This window comes from Struthio camelus, chromosome 21 (assembly GCF_040807025.1).
Source record: "Struthio camelus isolate bStrCam1 chromosome 21, bStrCam1.hap1, whole genome shotgun sequence".
NCBI lineage: Eukaryota > Metazoa > Chordata > Aves > Struthioniformes > Struthionidae > Struthio > Struthio camelus.
The window spans coordinates 7,279,406-7,300,475 of NC_090962.1; the positions used below are offsets into that span (position 1 = coordinate 7,279,406).

The 21,070-nt window shown below is 39.6% G+C and overlaps 1 protein-coding gene across 5 annotated transcripts in view; it reads right to left on the bottom strand.

Moving 5' to 3' along the window:
- LRRC38 (leucine rich repeat containing 38) overlaps positions 1 to 21,070 on the bottom strand; it is a 149,245-nt gene that overhangs the window by 56,065 nt on the left and 72,110 nt on the right. For 4 of the 5 annotated variants that reach the window (XR_011135828.1, XR_011135829.1, XR_011135831.1 and 1 more), the window contains exon 4: positions 20,031 to 20,186. The gene's annotated coding sequence lies outside the window, so the exon portion shown is untranslated. Of the gene's footprint in view, positions 1 to 279; positions 2,416 to 20,030; positions 20,187 to 21,070 lie in introns of those variants that run through there. The other variant, XR_011135830.1, reaches the window with a different exon arrangement.

Consider the following 21,070-nt stretch of genomic DNA (forward strand, 5'->3'; position numbering starts at 1 on the left):
TTTGCTTTTTCAAAGCTGAACTGATTTTCAGTTTAGTAACACAGACATATCTCAGCAAAGCAACAGTGGCATCTATCGGCAAAGTGAGTATTTACTAACCTTTGTGAGACATCCTAAAACATCTGCCAGAGATGTAATCAGACTCCCAGTTAGTTGCATAAATCAGACAGCAGCACTGTTAACGAAATCATTTTGAGCTGGAAGAGCCCTGATAATTAGATAAAGCATTATTTTGCTTCTAAGTCCCAGGGAGATCAAAGACGCATTACAAACACATCGAAAACAAAATCAGGTGAAATTGGCACTGAACCACAGCCAGTTATTGGCACCATGTTATAAAAAAACCATTCTCTTTAAAAAATTATCTTTAAAGGAACACAAAAATAAGGTATTCCATACAATGGAGTGAAAACTGGTAGATCCATGAATTCTTGTATCCACAAGGAATTCCATCGAGATTCATTTCATTGCCAATACCACTGTCAGTAGCGTATTTTTCTGTTTGCTACCCATGTGCTAATATTATTAAAGCAAATACAAATCAGGCATGCATCTTAATAGTAAAAGAAAGCATATATAATATCTGGAATAGATATTAGACAATTATACAGAGGTATTCTTCATTTCACACAGCTTAAATCAGTTTGCTTAAAAATCTGGTCATCCATCATTTAGAAATATTAAATATTCATAGCAAATGAAACATTTATGATTATTATGTACAGTGCATATACTAAAAGCAAAGATCACATATGGAAAGAAATGACCAGCTTGATGCACAGGGAATTACTGGCAAGCACAAGTACCACCTATGCAATTTGTATGAAGACAGTCATTCCAAATCTATAGGCAGACTGGGCAGGGCTCCCCAAGCACAGGTCTAATCTCTTCAATTATTGAGCCATTTACAAGTAAAATATACAACTATAATGCCCAAAGGAACCAAATCATGGCAGCAAACTGAACGAAACGCATTTTCATAGAGAGCTTTTAAATATAAAAAATGCACAACTCTACAAGACATGTCAGTTGTGATTAATAATACCTCGGAGCAAAGTATCTGCTTTGAGCTCTTTAACTGATTAGCTGTTTTCACTTCAGCAACGCTAAATATGCATCACAGATATATAACTAGCTTTTTAGTGACTGAAGTTTCCAACCCTGTTAACTCATGTTATGACAGAAAGAGTTAGGACTTCTTCATCTCTGTGTTTGGTGAAAGTGGACTCAAACATTGGCTGAACAACCAGTAGCAAAAGGTGAATCCTGCATATCTAGCTTTTGTCAACAGGGAGAGGAAGGAAATGCACTGCATTTGGCATAAGTGCACTGCAGTAGACAAGACAGATAGAAATGAAGGATGCCTACAGCTGTGGGTCAGTCACACAGTGAAGTTTTACCCAGTGCCATTGGTTAAAATATTGATGGAACAAAGACTCCTTCGGCAATAAATACTGTGTCTCTATCTAATGCAAATACATTTCACAATCTCCTCACGTCTTCAGCTTTTATTCACTCAAGGTGAAAACACTAAAGCAGAAGCTATCTTCTCTATGCTTTATCATTACCTACTGATAAAGATAATGGAAAGTTATCCAATCAGATATTACCAATAAATATCATCATGCCAAAACAAGCTTTTTCTTTAAAAGTAAAATATTCTTCTGATTTGACAGATGCAACCGAGCTTTACTTCACACGGTTCTTTTAATCTCAGGGCCTTGTGGTCATTTGTGACTGGAAAGCAAAAGTTCACCAGTTTCTTCAATTTTTCATGGAGTAAATAGATGTTTTGTTACAACTGTTGTTTATGAAAACATTCCAGACAGTCTTGATTATGTGAAATCAGCCTCAGATTTGAACTTTTGTGACATTAGAGAGGCAAGGTGGAAGTTAGAATTGATGCACATCTCTCAAAGCAAGCATATTTCTTGCCTTGAAGGAGACTGATGTCAGCCTAGATGAGCTGCATAAAAAAGAAGCTAGATTCTTTGGACTGAGACTCTCAGTCAGGGTTGGGACTCAGACAAGGAACAGTGATGCTGGCTGGCAACTTCAGCAGTAATTTGGGACTGTGCATGCCAACTGCAAGGTGAGGGTGGTCACAGAGACAAAATGGCAAGGTTTCAGGGAGAAGAGAAACAAGCTATTGACAAGAGGTTATTTGCCTGTATATTTAAACGTGTATTTTTTAAACTGGTGATGAAAACACCAAATGGGCATTAATAACTAGCCTCTTCCTTTTTTACTTCTTTTTGTACTATTTGTTGAACTGAGCTGAAATGATCAGCTCTTAAAGGGCACCATCTTCAAACCATACCATTGATAGTTTCCTCTTTTCTGTAGGTTTGGGCAGTCTAGGCAGATTTAAGTTGCAACATGTTAATGATGATACTTGTCCTGTAATGCAGGGTTCTACCAGGAAAAAAAAATTATTTCAGTCAGTGTTGCTTTCCTCATAGAAATACTACTATGCATCAGCAGGAACTACAGCTCCCCTTAAGGTTAACTGGTATGCAGGATCATGTACACGTGTAGTTCCTCTGATTTCAGTAGGACTACTTGGTTACGCGCTGCTTACTCACCTGAACAAAGATTGCAATCTTCCCAAAATGTGATATATTCTTTGCTGAAACCTCTTTCTTAATCGGTGTTCCACATTCACATTTCAAGGAGTCACCCACCTTAAGGGTAGCTATATGCAATAGAAATGCTGTAGTATGTCATGAACCTGATCCATGCTACACACTGTCTCCAAAGACGACAGTCCTTTGGTTCTTTTTTTGGTCTTGTTTTCTTATGATTTAAAAATCTATTCCAGCTGAAAAGGCTATTTGTATGGAAATTACTTCATAAAGGAATAACTCTGGGATATTGGAGAGCTGCTGTAGGATAAAATTATATTCTTCTATATGTAACTGGGAGATAGCTCCTCATCTGCTGTCGGTGCAGAAGAGAACCTTCTCCTGACAGCATATAACAGAAATAATTTAGCAGTTGCTGTGATGGAGGCATTCGCTTTGAGTACTGAAGGTTCTGATTTCTATTCAACAATGACCCATAACGGAATTGTTAAATACATAATATACTCGTTGTTTTGGGGCAACAGTATTTGCTAAGAAGGAAAAAATCTCTAGGCACAGTCATTTTATAGGGAGTTGCTCTTTGTCATCACATACTTTTATTCCTTCAATTGCACCAATGCCCAAGGACTCCAGCCTCATTGTGCAGAACTCCGCTGAAAACAGACAATACAAAGACAGCCCCCGGCCCCGAGAGCTCCCACGTCTCGGATTGGTTTTACACATCAGCAGGATTTTAAAAATATATTGAACAAGCCACTCCAGTTCTTTAAATAAGAACTCAGGATTGGCTGCATAAATATGTACTTATCTGCTTCAGTGCTGTAAATATGTAATTTAGGCTGCTGCCTCATGACATATTTTGAGTCTAATTTAAGGAACTGTATATTTGGACTAGAGGGCCTGGATGACTGTCAGGTAAATATTACAAGCTGTAAATTTTCACAGCAGATTTACACTAAATTTAGTTAGCACTATATTTAACGAGAACACTGACCAGATGGTAGCCTTTGTCCTTGACAGTGTTCGGACTTGGAGATAGTTAAGGGTCCCCAGAGGAATGCTACTGGAGTCTCCCTGAAGTTATGAACAGCTACATTCTGTCATGGCAACTCTGACATCCTTTATTTGAGGGCTCAAGTCCCATCAGCTGGCACGGAGCCCTGTCCTCCTTAGTTCACCTCAAGATGGAGAACACTCATGCCAGACAGAAAAGTGCTTACAGAGGATGGGCTTAAAGGCTGTGCGTTGTCTGAGCTTCCTGTGCACCTCAGCCTATACACAGAAAATCTTGGATTTTTAAAAATGAAAACAAAACAATTCTGAATCTGTAAAGCAACACAGGGGCTATGGCTTTTTCACATCAGCAGCTGCTGATGTTGCCCACAGAGTCAGTACTCTAAATTGAACTCTTCACTTGGAGATATCTACAAGAATGCTACAAAAATTGTTAGTCATACAGGCAAGCCTACATTTTTCTTCTGTTCCCTCAAATGCTTGAGCTCTAAAAGGGCCTTTGATTAGGTTAATACTCTCACTGGGCATCCCACTTTCCATGAGAATTCCTGACGTTTCACGTACCAGCAACTTTACTTTTAAATATATACTTAGCACAATCTGGTAAAACGTTAAACACAAAAAACAGTGTGGACACCTTTCACCATGTATATCACTAGATACTGTATGGACACACTTCATTATTCCTGTTACTTATAAATACTGAAAGCAAATCCCTTAATCTAGCCTTTTAAAGTGCTTTAGGCCTAAATGCCACAATCCCACTGGTGAATGCAATGTCAGTAAAATCTCAACCAGGTTAGAGCAGAGCAAGGCTCAGGCTGCGCCCTGAAAATAAGGACAACGTAGACACGTATGGAGACAGCAGGTGGCACACTTTCCTCTGTTTTAGTACTTCCTCAAGACTGCACTATGGTGTCTTGGAGTCCCTGGCATCCAGCAATTGCTTAAGAAGCGTGATCTCTTGGTGGCTGATCTGTGAAGCCCTGACCATCTGGGAACACACAAGCTCAGTACATGGTGTGCAAAAGTCTGAGCGTTAACCAAAGGACTGCTGGCATTTGAGATCTCGTATACTCCTTAACGGCCTACGTCCCCTCTTCAATTTCAGAGAAATGAGCACCCTCTCTTCCTTCTGGGCAAATGACTTCTACCTGTTCCTTAAACGGGTGCCATATTTCTGTCCAGAGGATGCAGCTTTCCCAAATATTTTGAAATCCTTGGAGAGGAAAGGTACTTTTGATACTATTCTTTATCTCTGCTACAGTACAAATGTAGGATAGAAGGCAAATTGAACTTGATTCTGTACAATCAAGACAAAGTAGACAATGACACAGGTAGTTGCTAAATGGTACATGACTGACAGACAAGGTAACAGGAAGTCTCTGTTTCATGAGTAATACTTTTCTCTGGAAACGGTCTTGCTGAAGTCAATGCAGTACAGAGTACTTGCAAGGCAGAAAAAGTCGATGCCAGCCAGCCTACAGTAACCTGTAGTGCTTCAACATGAATAATTTGCCTTGTCATGTGAATCTGTATGTTTTACACACTGGCTGCTTTTACCTTTCACACTCCATGATGTAATACTTAAAGATATTCTGATATTGCTGAAGTGTTGCTCCCACAGTTTTCAGGGGCAAACCGGCCCTTTGTCAGTAACTGAACTGAACTACAAAGAGGTCAGTAGAAGAGCTGGAGAAATCACACAGGCCTTTTGATACCTACTGCCATATTTTAACCGCTTGACTAAACTTTCTCCCCCACAAAACGTTAGCGTACACCGAACTGTTCTGCTCGGTTGTTCATGCAGCGTTGTCAGTCTGTGTTGCAACGATCAGCGTCAGGCAGTGTTGTGGGTCTGTACTTTTCCCCCTCGATTAATGAGTTTTTTTCTCTAGCTGGTCATTTCACAGAAACAGCCTTTCTATTTTCTGTTTATAGGGAATATTTGCAAAGCCACCTCAGACACTAGCACAGAAATCTCGTAATCAGTAAACTGCTACAGGCAAAAATATGTTCCAATTAATACTAAATGAGAAATGTGCTTTTTTTCCTCTCTTTTTTCAGAGCTGCTAATGAGAAAAATCAAAATAGCATCTTCCAGCGAACTGGTGACACAGCTGAGGTGTTAAAAGTTAGAACAAACAAAGCACTTGCAAGACCCCAAATATCAACCTTGTAAATGGAAAAGCATCAAAAATGCCTGTGAGGCTTGAGATGGCCTTTTAAAAAATCTCAACATTGGCACCAAAAACCTGAAATGAAGGGCCAGCATGTTACCAAGCTGGAATAAATTTCAGTTTTTTAAAGTGGATGTAGCTTTGGCTTATGGCACTAGTTTGACAATCTTAGAGACCGCAGTCATCTGCTTCTGCCTCAAGCTAGGACAGCAGGCGCAGAGGCAAGGTGAGTTTGTTCAGTGCTCTAATTGTACTCAGATTTGTTAGAGCAAAAAGTATATTTACCTCCAGACAGGGAGAAATAGTAGCTTTTAAATCATTTATTTTATAGAGATTACCACTGTGGAATCAAAATGGTAGAATTTGCCAGTTTCATAGTCAAAAATAATATTTTTCTTTCCTCAGAGCGTATTGGGTCATAGCAATATCCCAGACTTTTTTTTAAGGCCTATTTTAAGGAGATTCACTATCACCAATTTATTATTTCCCTTTAGTATTCTGCAACATTCTGCAACAGTAATTATTTCCTTGTTTTCACATATATAGTGGAATTCCTATGTCAGGAGTACCACAAATTGCCTACATAAAATAAATACTCACATACAGATTTACTGCAGTATCATTCATTGAATAAGTTGAAATATCTAAGCATAAATATGCTCTGAAACTAGCATCTATCATTGCAGCTTCATAAACTCTGCCGGAGATGGTATTACCATATACCACAGCAGGAACCTAGACTATATTATCAGTTGGAAATTAGGAATCGTACAGCACGATACGCGTTACATACAAGGTGGTGCAAAGTCAATTGAAAACAGTGGAAAGACTCCAACTCTCTGTAAAAGACTTATTATCAGGCTGTTAATAATTAGTTCTTAGAATTGCAATACCATACTTGGGATTGGAAATAAGTTTATTCCTAGACTGTGATGATTCATGAGAATCCTCCTTTCCTGCATTCATTTACACTTCAAAGTTTCGGGGAAATTCTTTTTTGTTGCTGTTTTTTTTCTGCTTTCGTTTTAAAATAAATCACACACTTAGTACCTGATTAGCCAGTCTCAACCCTGAAACCAAGAATTCTCTTTACCAGACTATGGTGGCAGATAGCTGAGTTGCGCCATCAAATGTTTCTTCTTTGGTTTCAGAGGAAGGGTCACTTTGTGAAAGCTGCAAATCCTGAGCGTCCTCCTCTTCTAATGTTGGGACTTTCCACAATCATAAGATATTTTAGCAACAGATACTAACTGCAATCCATCTGTGTTTAATTACCCAAGTAACCACATACTGGCATCAGTGTAGACATGGATGGGTCTATAAACAAGTCACGGATGTGAGTTCAGTATTAGGAATGCAGCAACTTTTAAGTAGCTGCCTTGGGTACTTGTGGCAGTCTAGCTACAGTGCACGGAGCTCAACTTCTTGGTGGGTTTTGCACCTTATGCCATGTCTTGTGCAGCTGTGACTAGACAACTTCTCTGTACCTAAGCTAGCCAACACTGCAGGTTTTGTTTGCCACAAATAGTAGGAGCGCTCACTCTCCCAGCTTGCATACAGCAACATGGCATTGCCATTTTCAGTACCAGCATTTATGTCTCCAGAGATTTTAAGTGAAATTCTGGCCCCACTGAAGTCAGAGGTAAAATCCTTGTTTATCCAAATATCTCAACATGCCCTTAGTTACAGGGACAAAATGCTCACTGTGTTAACCCAGGGGGAGTTACACTATGATAAGTAGAGGTACGGTGGTTCCTATCTGGGTCTGAGTCCTGCTGAAACAAGTTCACTCTGACAGAGACTGCTGAAGAGACAATCTGTCATTCCTTCACCTCTCACAGCTCTCTCTAGGGAAGGTAATAACCATAGCCATTCGCTTGCACCAAAGCTTTTGCCATCACAAATTTGAGTTCAGAGACAATTACCTTAGAGCCTTACAGCAAAGTACAAAACATGTTGGAAAAGGTTATTTAACCACTTGGCCTCCCCATGGCACAACATGCCACCCAGGAAACCAATTCCAAGAACATATACCTTTAAAAAGTAACCTGTAAAAGAGACAGCTGATGATGCTACACAGTTGACCTCAGACATTTGGTTTGTCAGCCTAAACCCATGCCAGGCCTTGGCCACCTACGTATGGAAGTCAGAGTCAATCATCAGCTAAATATATTCACATCGCTATAGGGACAGAAAAGAAAAATCCTGCAAGTCTCCACTTGTGGAACTAAGGGATCGATTTCCTTAAGTCAGCTGGGAAAAGGAGACTGGGATGCTCACGTTCCAGCCAGCAGACAAACAGTACTGTATTGGCTATACATCCTAAAGAAAACATTGCATGAATGCTCTACTTGCCCATGAAAATGGAGGTAATTGTGAATCATTTATTTTATTAAAATTTGACATACTGATATGTATGATATATTGATTGATAAACTTTGTTCTATCTTTTAAAGGTGCGAATGTTGCTGACGTTTGGGGACTTTTTGAGACAAGTTGTCTGCCACTGATTTTCAGAGAAGTCATACAAATTATAGGAGTTTCTACGTAAACTTTAGGGGCTTTTATATTTAGTATCCATATTTACAGAGATCAGAAGCAGTTCCTCAAATGGGAGGTGAAGAGGGAAGGAGAGACAGACATCCAAATTTGCCATACTTCAAATTTTATCTGACAGGATAAACGTGTTTGCTGCAGCAAAGGTAGACAAGGCTAACGAAGTAGCTGCTTCACTGAATGAAACATAGACAAATGATTAACATTATTAAAATTCCTAACTCTATGGCACATATTTCTTGTTAATCACAAATAAGCTTGCTTAAAACAAAACTTATTTGTCTCAGCATCTCAGAGCTGCCGTAAGTCAGGCATACCTAAAAAAAAGTGCTTTCCATAGGACTTTTCATAATTCAGCATCCTAATAAGATTCATACGCATGATGAGCACTTTACTCCATCACTCTGGCTGGAATATAGCATAAAAACAACTCCAGCGCCCCAGAACACTGCTTAAAAGGTAGCAGAGTCCAATATTTCTGCCTTTAGGGGAGCAGAATGTGCTTGAATTGAAATGTAACAGTTAACAGTTAACTAAGGTTTCCCAGCACTCTCACTTCTATGTAAAAGATAAGACACATGTTCTAATTAAGGTAAGCATTCAGAACATTACTGATGAATACTGTAATCACAACTTGCTTGTATTCTGATTAATAAAAGTAAGAAAATCCAATTAGAGATTTACCTGGGCTATTATAAGTAAAAGCTTTAACAGTAAAGTCTTGAAAAAACAAGGTAATAACCATACCTATTTGTTAGGTAATTGAATAAAAAACCATTTTCACAATGAAGCTACCTTCACGCCCATCAGCATAATAAAAATTGTGCCATAAGGCTTGCCGTTCTTAATTTTGCCAATTGAATTACGCCACAAATAAGTTTGACAGGAAGGTCTCTGGGGTAGGGACAATTTACCTCCGCGTTGCAACATGCCCTTGGATCCTAGCTGCTGAGTTTTTATTTTGCAAAATATGCTTCTTTTACTGGTAACTTCCTTGCTTTCTTAGCCCACAAATCGTCTGTTTCTCCTCCCATTTCTGCTTTTGTTAAAATTTTTTATTTGAACCTTAACTGTCTTTTTAACTTGGGATTAACTTGGATCCTGATCTTTGACTGGAATAGGGAGGCAGTTCTGAAGAGACAGAGCAACTGTAACCTCCTAAAGCGAACGAGTGTCAGAGGGGAAGGAGAGCCTCGCTTTGGTGATCCCCTTAGTCTGAATCTCTAGCAAACACAGTTCATCAAATCACCAACAAAGACAAAAGCCTAGGAAATTTTGCTGATAGTTTTTCCTTTGCAGTTTAGAGAAACATAATACTCGGCTGGACATAGTCAGCCAAATGTTTTCTGAATTGGGAATCTCCCAAGCTTTTTTATTTAAAGAGTCCTTGATATTCTTTTCCAGCATGTCAGCATTACTGCAGTAAACAGTGGGTCTTTCATAACCTTGCTGTGTAATCCCTTCTGAAAGTCACACTGTAATCAAATGTACTGGGCTTTCATAATAGTAATTTGCCACACCGTCAGAAATAGGCTTATCATGCTGCTGTCATTGGTATCATGTGAACATCACTCAATATGCTGTGCCCTTCAGACGAAAGCCAGTGCTCTGAGCCAGTGACACAGAGGGAAGGAGAGAAAGAGAGAGGAAAAAAAGAAGCGAGTGAGGGAACATTAACCCTTCAAAGACAAGTACAGCCTAAGTGAAGGAGGAACCTGCACAACTACTGTACAGGCCAAGAGCCAGTAATTTTGACTGGGGAAGAACGTTAAATTTTTTCCAGTCCAACGGATAAATCTGTGCCCTGATGTCTCCTATTCTGCGGCGGGTGGAATCTGCTAACTTCCAGCTCCACCAGAAAGATGTCATTCCCAGTGCCCCTACTTGAACTGACTACCACGTGCTTTCACTAATATAAGGGGTTCTGTTGCACAGTCTGACAAATCTATATACGGACTTCATGATGTGAGATGTCTAACCTCAGATCTAGGAGCCACTTATGACTTTTGGTGCCCTTTTGTGGCAGCAACGATATGAGACACAGAAAAGGAAAGTCTGTGTTCAAAAAAAAAGTGGGACTCTTATTTGATGCCCCTATCTGAACAAGGATTTTGGTGAGGCATCAAAATAATGCAGAAGCTGAGTAAAATTCATTTCAGCAGCCAGCTTTCTGGCATGATGCATAGTGTTGTCGGGAAGAAAATTGGGCTAGCAGTTGCAAGTGTTCTCCACAAACTGCTAGCTGATCCTGACTAGTTGTTCAGGTTTTAAAAATATATTGGCATCCCTTTCTGATTTTGATTTTTTGCAAATATTTTCCTGAGCATTTCCCTAACTAAATCTATGGAAAGTCTTAGAGACTTAGGATTCACAAACACAGCTTTATTTAAAGTAGCAAGAGACTGATCACATCTGCAAAGGGTTCTCATCTGCATTCACACTGTTGCAACAGTGCCTTTCTCGCCTTCTCCTATAAGTCATGCACCCAATAAACTCTTCAGTCCTATCTCCTGTCTGTAAAGGTTGTGTCAACCAAACGGGGAATAGAGAACTATCGCGTAGCTTAGACTGACCAAACCAACTTGACTGATAGAAACTTGCGTGAATTCTTTCAGTGACAAGATAGCAGTCAGTGCTACCAACAGATGTGGGTACCCTTAAAGATTACAAGAAGACTATTTTTATTTAATAGACAGAGCAACAAAAATATTAGTCTGGTCAATTCCACAAACTCTAGCAACAAGCACTACCTACAAGCTTCATACTGAAGGATTATTTGGGCTATGGATTAGATGCATGTGCCTGAAGTGGACATATCTTGGCGGTTAAATTTCTAACTTTCACAACTGTCCAAGCTATTTCTGAACAGCATGGGAAGGAAAAAGAAGAGAAAGAACTCACTAAAACAACACAATTTGGGAAAGAAATAGTGGCAATGACTATAGTGTTTCAGTTTACATTTTTAACTTTTTTTCCCACAGGCACACATTTTATGCAAAAGATCTGGTCTGCAGATAGAGAGCTAAAACTAAAGGCAAGGTTTAGGATTATCAAACATGCAGAAGTTATTTGGATATCTCCAATTTTTAGTGTTTTCCAGATGGCAGGTGCTCAGCACTATCTGAAGGTCAAGTCCCTCAAGGTGTCTGAAGTTGCAAACTCGGAATCAGTAGTTACTCTAGAAAGTGTTCATTTGATAGTTGTTATTGTTTTTGTTTTGTTTTTTTTTAAGAATTCATCTCATAAGTTGTCTGAGACACCCACAGTGATATTTAGATGCTTTTGGTGGGACTTCCTTTTAATGAATCAGCAAAGTAACACAATCAAACTAATGCATTTCATATTGGCAGAATTGCCATTCAGTGTGGACGTCTCTTTCAGTGACACTTTTTGTTTAATTCAGGCCAGTTCAGCTAGGCTGCAGTTTTGTATTTCGAAACTCCAATTTTCTAAGTGATTCTGAAAAAAGATAACAACAATTTTGCTAATTAATGACTACATCTACTATAACAACTTCATATCACATTAAGGTGTTCTTCATGACCTTATTATCTAAAGTCTCAAGAAATTTTCACAATTTGACCCATGGAAGTTTCAGGCTGTACTTTTTTCATGAGTCATGAGAAAATAGTTTTTCCCTCATAAAGAATGCACACTTGGTTTGAGGTTCTGGCCTTCCACAAAGAAGGCAACCTCATAAAGCTGTATATGCAGTCACTTCTCATAGCAGAACTGTTCTTCAAACACTGCACCTCCACTAAGGGGGAAATGAACAGTAATTAGAGTAATTTGGTGCGAGTTTTGTGCCTGCAAAGCGCATACACTGTCAAATTTGCTTTAAAATATCAGGTAAGCCTTGAATTTTGTAACATATAATAGGCAATCTGTTCAAATACATAGAAACTAAGGATGAATCGTATGTTGGTTGTTTCATATAAGCAATATTTGACCATAAACATAGCTCCTGAATGGCTCAATTACTTTATTAGTAAAATTAGGGATTTTTGCAACCATTTTCTGAAACTGTGGGGGCACAGAGATCGAGGAATAACATCCAGAAGGGTACCTGGTCATATTACATGGACAATCAGCCTGAAATGTAATGCTAGGGCCTTCCACAGCAATTATTCATAATGAGCTGCCCATGCAGGTGTACCATTACTTCCTGTTCTCTCTCCCTGACACAGGAAGTCTGTTTTCTTGAAGGCAGTCTACTGTGGTTGTTATAGAAATGCCTTCAACTAGGTTGCCCACTTCCTTCTGATCCTGGGGTTAAATTAATTCAAAAGACTGCGTGCCAAGACAGAGGCCTGAGGTTGTGTCAACATGTCTTTAGAAATGCATTAACAAGTTGCACCACATGTATAATTAACAGGGTTGAAGGAACCCTAGACTGTCAGAAAGTCTGCACGTTTCTTCTTATGATTCTTTAAACTTTCTTTTCTCTTTGCTATTGTATCTAGAATATTGATACAGTTTACATTATATTACCCGTGGAAAGGCAATTCTTATAAAAGCAATAAGATAATAAAACTATTTTGCTTCTCAGCACACCTTTTGTACAGTGAGCTCAAAGTGTTTTACAGAGCTTGATTAAAAATTAAGCCTTGGAACAGCTGTGTCAGGCAGGTAAGTAGTATCATATCCATTTTACAGATGGTTAAACGTAGCATAGAAAGGTTAAATGCCTTGTCCATAGCTGCTCACTAAGTCAGCTGAGTCATTAAGTCACTATTGGGAGTGGAACCCAGGAGCAGACCTGAATAAATAATGGATTTCTTTATTTGGTAGCTGATGCACAACATCAGAGAAATAGTGCCTTCAGGTTCACGAAAAGTAATTTTCCTTTTATGGCTTTTTTAAATCAAGTGAAATACAAAAAAAAAATTTTTTTTGACAACCAAAAAATTTAGTTTTGTTCCACATGAAATCTTCTTGAACTCTTTTGCTTAGTTTTTTTCTTTAAATTCAGGTCAAAGTCAGAAAGAAAACTGCCCAAACTTTTTTTTTTCTGAGATGATTCAAAGAGTTGGAAATAATTTGCTTCACCAGTAGGAGTTCTGGCAGGTGAACTGGCTAGTTCCTAGGACTGGCTTGAAGAGATAGTGCTAGCCTAAAAGTCAGTAATGACAAGTCCTTTTTTTTTAAACCTACAGCGGTCATAACATACGTTCAACACTGTTAATACTCAACTCTACACTGAGTAGGGAAGTTCCTTCTTTCTGAAAAATAGCACAACGGGCTGTCTCAGAAGATAGCACTTCTGCCTCCTACAAAACCAAAAAATTCCCAAATGCCCTGCTTTGTAGCTGTCAAGTATATAGCAATACGCTTGATAACACATTACTACCTGTATCTTGTACCAGATGGGCTCCTGGGCTCTTGTTTCATCTTGATTTGGGACTTTAGGAAGCATCTTCAAGGTAAGGCAAACTCAGCTGTGCCGTGCATGCTTTCCTGACAATTCAGATAAAAAGATTTTTCTTCTCTTGGCTCCCTGACAGAGCCAGCTATGGACCAGAGAAAAGCATCTCTCTGAGTCTGTGCTGTGATTCTGACGAAAGGGCAGGAGGTACAGAAAGCAAGTGCAGTGCTGTGGAAAGCGGGATTTAACTAAGTGATTAAGTCTATCGCCCAGCTGGCAGACACAACAGCTGTTACTATTAAAGTCCTGATAGCATTTCATTTATTTTAAAACTCTGTATTAAAGCTTTCATATCACATCCATTTTAAATCACTTCATCTAAAGTGCCAGCAGGGGGGATCACCTAGTAAAGACGAGTGAAAAAAAGAAAGATAAGTCTTATATGGCAGTTTCTGAGACAAAGCTTCTTACATGTTTCTATTTAACACTGGACTTCCCTAATTTTCTAGCGCTGCAAAAGAAGACAAATCAGAATCCTGGAGAGTTGACAAAGGTTCATTATTGATAGCAGCAGGCAAGTGGAGGGCAGTTTTAGAACCCCCAAATTATTCCCACCAATGAAGTGATGTGACTACAGTGCCCTTGGCTGACACTTTTCCTTTCTGATCTGTTAAATGGAAAAACGGACAGTGGCCAGAAGAGTTTAAGAAGAAAGTCTCAGGAATCTGTGGTGCTATAGACAGGAAAATAGGTGAGGAGAGAAGTTCATCAAGAGCTTCATATAAAGGCTTTGGGAGAGGAAATATGTGCTGGGTCTCCCCTACTGCCTGTAGGTATGGGTCAGGGTCTTTGTCTTGCTGCAAAATGGGTGTGTGGCGTAGGCTTCCAGGAACAGTACTGCTTGCCAACAGTAGAGTCTGAATTCCTCCATTTAAGAAAAAAATAGATTTTGGCATGGGCAAATGGGCAACTAACTGAATGGCAAGCTTTCCTCACGGGAATATATAAACCATATGTCCTTAGGAGAATCCAAAGGCATTTCACCTGATAAAATCCTATCCAGCAACTGCTGAAGTCAGTGGGGAGTCTTCTGTTCAGTAGCAGTGTGATTCAGATCAGGTTCTCAAAGACTGAAAGTGGTCAAGTCGTATGTAAACTGGAAAACCGTTCTTTTCCATTCAGACCCAGCTTTGGTACTGATTCCCTGTGTGACCATGGCTTGTTCAGTTACTGTATATGTAATAAAGTGAAAAGGGAATGTTAAGTACTATATGCATCACTGCATGCAAAAGTGTGCTACCTTACACTTGTACTGCCATATGAACTGTGAATCCAGTGACGGTGCAGAGATGAAAATAAGGTAACAGTAACAACCCCATATATCAAAATCATTTCCACAGGTATCTATTAAATCAAAGATCCTCCCAAAGCAAAACAAAACCAAGCAATCTGTCCAAAATCCCTGGCATTTGATATAACATTTGGAGATGGAGCAAATTAAATCAGGACGGCAAAGCTACTCCTCAAATAGATTAGTCCAGACAAAACAACTATCTCCGATTCTTGTTTTAATCAGACCATCAATCCCACGTGCAGGAAAATCCCTTTCTTCATACACCATAGCAGGTAAGCAGTCCCATAACCTAACACATCTCTTGAGACTAGTGTGTCATCTCTCTGTGATTCAGCTGAGAAATAATAATGCTCAAAGTTGGTGCACATGTCCAGTAATATATAGCTCTGAAGTCTGCAGTACGAGAGATGCAACAAAACAGGCAGCAAACATCTGATTCTCTGCCCTCTTCACTTTAAGGAGGCTCACAGAAAAACGTCCGTCTGTCCCTACATAATTTTACCGCTGCAGAGATTCTACAAATGACCCCTCACAAGCCGGGCAAACGTGATCACGACTCCAGCCCCCTCTGCTGCCCCTACTGAGAACATACATATATCGATACTACCGGCTCTGGCAAGCCTTTCTTTCCCCCAGTGCAAAGATTATCATCATATTTGGCTGCAGTACTCTGTGCAACCTGTCTTCCCTGCTGGGCATTCACACTGAGGTAGGTTACAATTTTGCTTTATTATGGTGGGCGGAGATGACTCACTAGTTGTTCTGTAAGACTACAAAGAGACACCTTGAAGCAAAAAATGGCTTTGAAGCGTCAGCTTGCTTCACAGAGCAGATGGCTGGGCTAGGCTGGGGTTAAAGACATTCATTATAAATCCATCATCAAACTAGGACATAGATGTACAGTGATTATCAGATTGAGAGAATGTGCTTAGAACGGCAACAACTGCATTGCTGTCTTAGCAACACAGGCAAGACTGCAGTCAAGTTTTGATAAGCAGGGCCAGATCCTCCTTTCACAGACCTGAGCGCAATACCGCTAAATTCAGAAAGAACCTGTAGAAACGACATGGTCTCTCCTAGCACAGAAAATATGCGGTCTCCAAATAATGCCACCTGTAATCCTAAATAGTATTAGCAATCGCCCTCCAATCCAGAACCATAAACGCAGGTTACTATTGTACATACAGACCACCACTGTAAAAGGCCCAGACAATGCTGGTTTTCTTCCTTCTGCTGTGAAAACGTAGAGAATATTTAACACCCACAGAAAGCTGCAGGGTTTCCGTTTTCCAGGCAGTAACCTCTTCGGGTAAACCAGCATAGTGCAGCAGTGTTAGAGTTACTGGAGCCCTGCCAATTTTTACCAGATAAGGATTGGATCCCACATAACTTAGTAGTGAAATTAGCATTGAGGCCAACGTACATCTAAAATTATTTTTGTCAAAGCATACTCCAGGTTCAATAGAAAGCAATTACTTTCTCTGAGGCACTCGCGCACAGACTCACAAAAACACCATTACTCAGTGGTGAATAACCTGCATCCTATATGGCAATATTGAAGAAATTAGCCTCCACGAAATACTTTCTTCCGAAAACAAGAAAAACTCCTCAGCCTAATGACTTCTGCTCCCTCAAGGAATAATATAAATTGGACTATGTCAAGTTTGTAGTCATTTTCTTGTCGTACAGTATAACATTCCTGAGTTTACAGTTAAAACACTTTTTACTTTCATTTAACCTCCTACATTGCAGGGTTCATTCTCATTTGGTTGTTAAAAAAAGCCATTCCAGACTGCATAATTGCTAAAGCAGCTCTTCCTTCCAATTTTGTTTTAAAGAACCTTTTTTTTCCCTCTGAAGTTGTGGACAAACGTACCTAGCTTTGGACTCACTTCAATATTATCACCAGTCTTGGAAATGTGACTTGCAAGTGGATTTTAAGATCTTCCAATCTCAAGTTACTCTATGATAAAGTATTTCAAGAGTATTTTTTATATATCATTTTCCTGTCACTTTGACCAAGCAAACTCTCCTCTGTGGTCAATAAGTATGCCGTTTAGGACTTGCCATAGGAAGAAAAGGGTGAATTCACTTACAGAGCAACAGTTCCTTGTTCCACCTTTTGAAGATGTAAACCATATTTTTAAAAATATGAATATGATCACAAAGCAACTGAATTATACTGAACAAAATAAGGCTCTGGATAGTGAGTCTGCATTAAGGGGTAGACCCTTAAGGGTTACTAGCTAGGACACCGGGGTTCTAAATCCATAGCTAGTACTAATATACTGCCAGTACTCCACATTTCCCTGTCAGGATGTAAGCCTTAACATCAACACGTCAAAATCAAGATAAGTACTCCACAAAATAAGTAACTCAAAAATCCATGTCCCCCATGCAAATACTAGCCCTCAATCTATTTATACTTCTGCTTCCCATATAATGACATTTATGGTACATCTGTCTCATCTCTCTGCTTAATCTTGTATTTTCAAATACATCAAGTGCCCTGTTTATACGAAATCTTTTGGATTTCAGAGAAGCGTTGCCCCATCTTCAGGTATACGGTTCATATCGTAAGTAAGGGCATCTCTAATGCATTTGTCCAACTCACCAAAATAACCCTTAGGGATTTATTCTGGTCATTTCCTCCTGTGACCCAAGTTCACGTTTGAAGCCATATCTTCAAAGGATGAAGAGTAATACTTTAACCCACTGCAGACTGCAAACCACTTCTATCCTCAAGAGAGGAACAGGGTTACTCAATTTGAGAGAAATTGGTGGGTATAAATAGACTAGAACTGTCAAACATGTTCACAGGCATTTTATTATTTATTAAATATCATGAAGACTAAAAATCATTTCTACTGCAAAGTCTTTCAATAGCTCCCCCATTTAAAGAGCAAAAGTGCTACATGACAACACCAAGCTGTGGTTGGACTGTCAGTTAGCTTGACTGCATCATGTTTAGATTTTAAGCAAAGTTCACAAAGCTGACTTTGCTGCCCCATGGAAAATCCTTCCAACTAAGGAGAGTTTCTAAAGTGGTGTATAAGTCCTGTATCTTGTGCTTCTCTTACCTATTCGTGAGCAGCATGACAAGGAGGAAAAAAAGGCAACATCAAAGTCCAGCTGCGCATAGTCCATATTTCCAACTTGAAAGAATGACCTACATATCAGTGAAACAATTTAAGTACAGCTTGCTAGCGCCATAGTCTGTATGGTTGGGGGTTTTTTTGTTTGTCTTTTGTTTTTACTTTCTTAGTTCTGGGTTTCTCAGATAAGAAATTTGTGTATAGTTTCCTACACAAGTGATATATCACACTTCAGTTGAAAAAAATTCAAGCTTTTGAAAAGGTGAGTGGTGATTTGGCTGGGAGCTGTAAACCTTTAGAAATTTAATTGACATCCATTCTTGCTTCAGATAGGCTTTTAAAGTCATATCCAGGTGTGCACAGGCTAACCTTCAGAATTGACAACTACTAACAGAAACTGGGCCAAAAGTGGCTCTGTGATCAGAATAATGCTGTTTTGAAGCTAACTCTACTGAATAACTCAGGCCCAAGCTGTCTGCTTCACTCCATATTTGCTACTCACCTTCCTGCAAACTTTTCACTTCCCACAAAACTAGAAGTAAAAGGCTGTTTTGAAGTGTGTACTCATATGTTTTTTGACAACTCAAAGAAAAGCACATCATGTGCCGCTAACCCAACGTTACACAATTCCACATGGCTTCACGGAGCTGATCGTGGGGTGTGATTTCTGGTGCCTGGGAACTAGAGAGACTCATCATAATTCAGGCACTCTGCTTTGAACAGAAGGTCTCTCCTGTTGCTCTCCCTGTCAGCTTAAAATTCAATGGGTTTTTCCCGTTAACACTTTGTAACCACAGATGGCTGATTGGTCAGTATAAGCAAAACTGTGTTACTGAGTTGGTAATTTATATTACTCCACCATGCCGAGATGGTACCAGACCAGGATCCTGTTCTAGATGCTGTCAAGATACCAAGATACAGAAACCAAGACACAATGGGGGAAGAAGCAGGCAAGATTCGAGTAGGAAACCAATTACAAACCCCCAAAATTTTATTGGAAAGCAGCTCTGTGCAAATCTTGTAGCCAACCAGCTGCAGCACTTATAGCAAATCACACTATGCCACCTGGAATACTCAGCTCTTTTCCACATCCACAAGGAGTCTCTCATCACTCCAGTCAAAACAGCTACAGATCATCAAGCTCAGTCTAAGAAGGGAATTACTGATGTGAATGCTTTTTCCACAGAGGCTTTTGCACCGTGGGAAGGGATATTAACTGTTCAAACACTGGAGAATGATTAAATAAACAAGCAAATAATGCTTTGCACTTACGCAGTCTACACGTGAATTTTAACACAGAGACCAGATCACATAATAATCTCTTTTCTTTAAGGGCAAAATTAGATTTTTCCTTAAATGTTGGCAATAACATAGGTAACGCTGATCCTGTTGTAAGGAAGGCAGCGGATTAATTGTTGTATTTGAGGTTCTTCTATAGCTATTTTCTACAATTCTATGACAAGGTTGCATTGCACCCATGTTAACAGACGGGACATGAAATAAATGTTTCTGAATATGTTATGAATATCACAGGCTGCTTGGCACTCAAGTCCATGGCAGGTCTTGCTCTCCAAGAAATTTAATTTCCTAAAGTTTATTTCTTGTTTCTTTTTGGAAACCGTACGTGAACATTCAGCATTTTAACATCACATTCACCACAATGAATCATGACTTACCTCCAAAGTGAAGTGTCTCAACTGCCACTAGAGGTCAGTAAAAATAGGTTACACCACAAATTAAAACATGGTTCAACCGAAACCTTTGAGAGGAATGGTCAGATTCAGAAACTCTCCAAAAACCTGCTCCTTTATTTTGGGGGACATGGGTTTAAGTTAAAAATGTGCCAGCTATCAGCCCTGGAAACTAAAGTCATTTACTCACGTAGTAGGTAGGCAGCACATGCTGAATCAGTAAAAGGTCCTGCATAGAGTTGCTCCCATGGGTCTGAAAGCCAGCACAGAGGGACCTCCGCTAGGGATGAAGGACTGTCTCAGGCTCAGCATCCCCATCAGGCTTCAGCTGTTCCACTGATGCTGTCTACAAGGGTAATAGTTACAGCAAGCTCTAGTATTGTTATACACATGCCCTCTCCCTCCTGCACAAGTGTATACTACCCTATCCACACATACAGTTTATTGCACACTGTTGCTCCCGCAGCCAAAAGAAGAGACCATTTTTGGTTATCAGTAAGTATGCCTGGCTACATTTCAGCTGTCAGTGTACAGTGGCTCACCTTGTACCATACGTCTGAGGAAGGCAAGCAGTATGCTCCTACTCACAAGTTCCCAGAATCATCCCTTCAAGGTTCTTTCCCAATGTCTTTTTATGCTGCTCCAAAAAACTGACCCGTTCATATTCACAAGTGAATAAGAACCACAGCTGGAATGAAGCTGTCTCAAAAAGATGTTGGCTGACTGAGGATGAAATGCTAGGTCTGGACAACTGCTTCAGGTGATCTTTATTTTAATATTCTGGGGGTTAGACATTTTTGTAAACTAGTGTGCATGCTTCTAAAAAGTCAGAGCCTGTATCTCAATTACATTATGCAAATTTGCTTTCTTGCACATTTTTTGGATCCTCACGCATACCAGGATCCAACATTTCATCAAGGAGACATATCTGCAGGCAATTTAACAGCTGCTTCCTGGCTCTTTGAGCCTGCAATATTTTATGTGGGTCATGCATAGTATTTTTTTATTCCCCTTGAAGCAGGTAAAATGTCTGCTCATTTCATGGTGACAGTGGGAGATATCACTACAAAAGTAGCACCATTTTACCAGGGAAATTGTAAATGAGGACGAACTTGCTACTGCACATTTGCAAGAACTTACAGGCAGTGCTTCTCAAGCCAGCTATGTATTGTACAGGGAGCTAAATTCAGTTCTTACACTTGGCACTACTGTAACTTCACTATTTTTAAT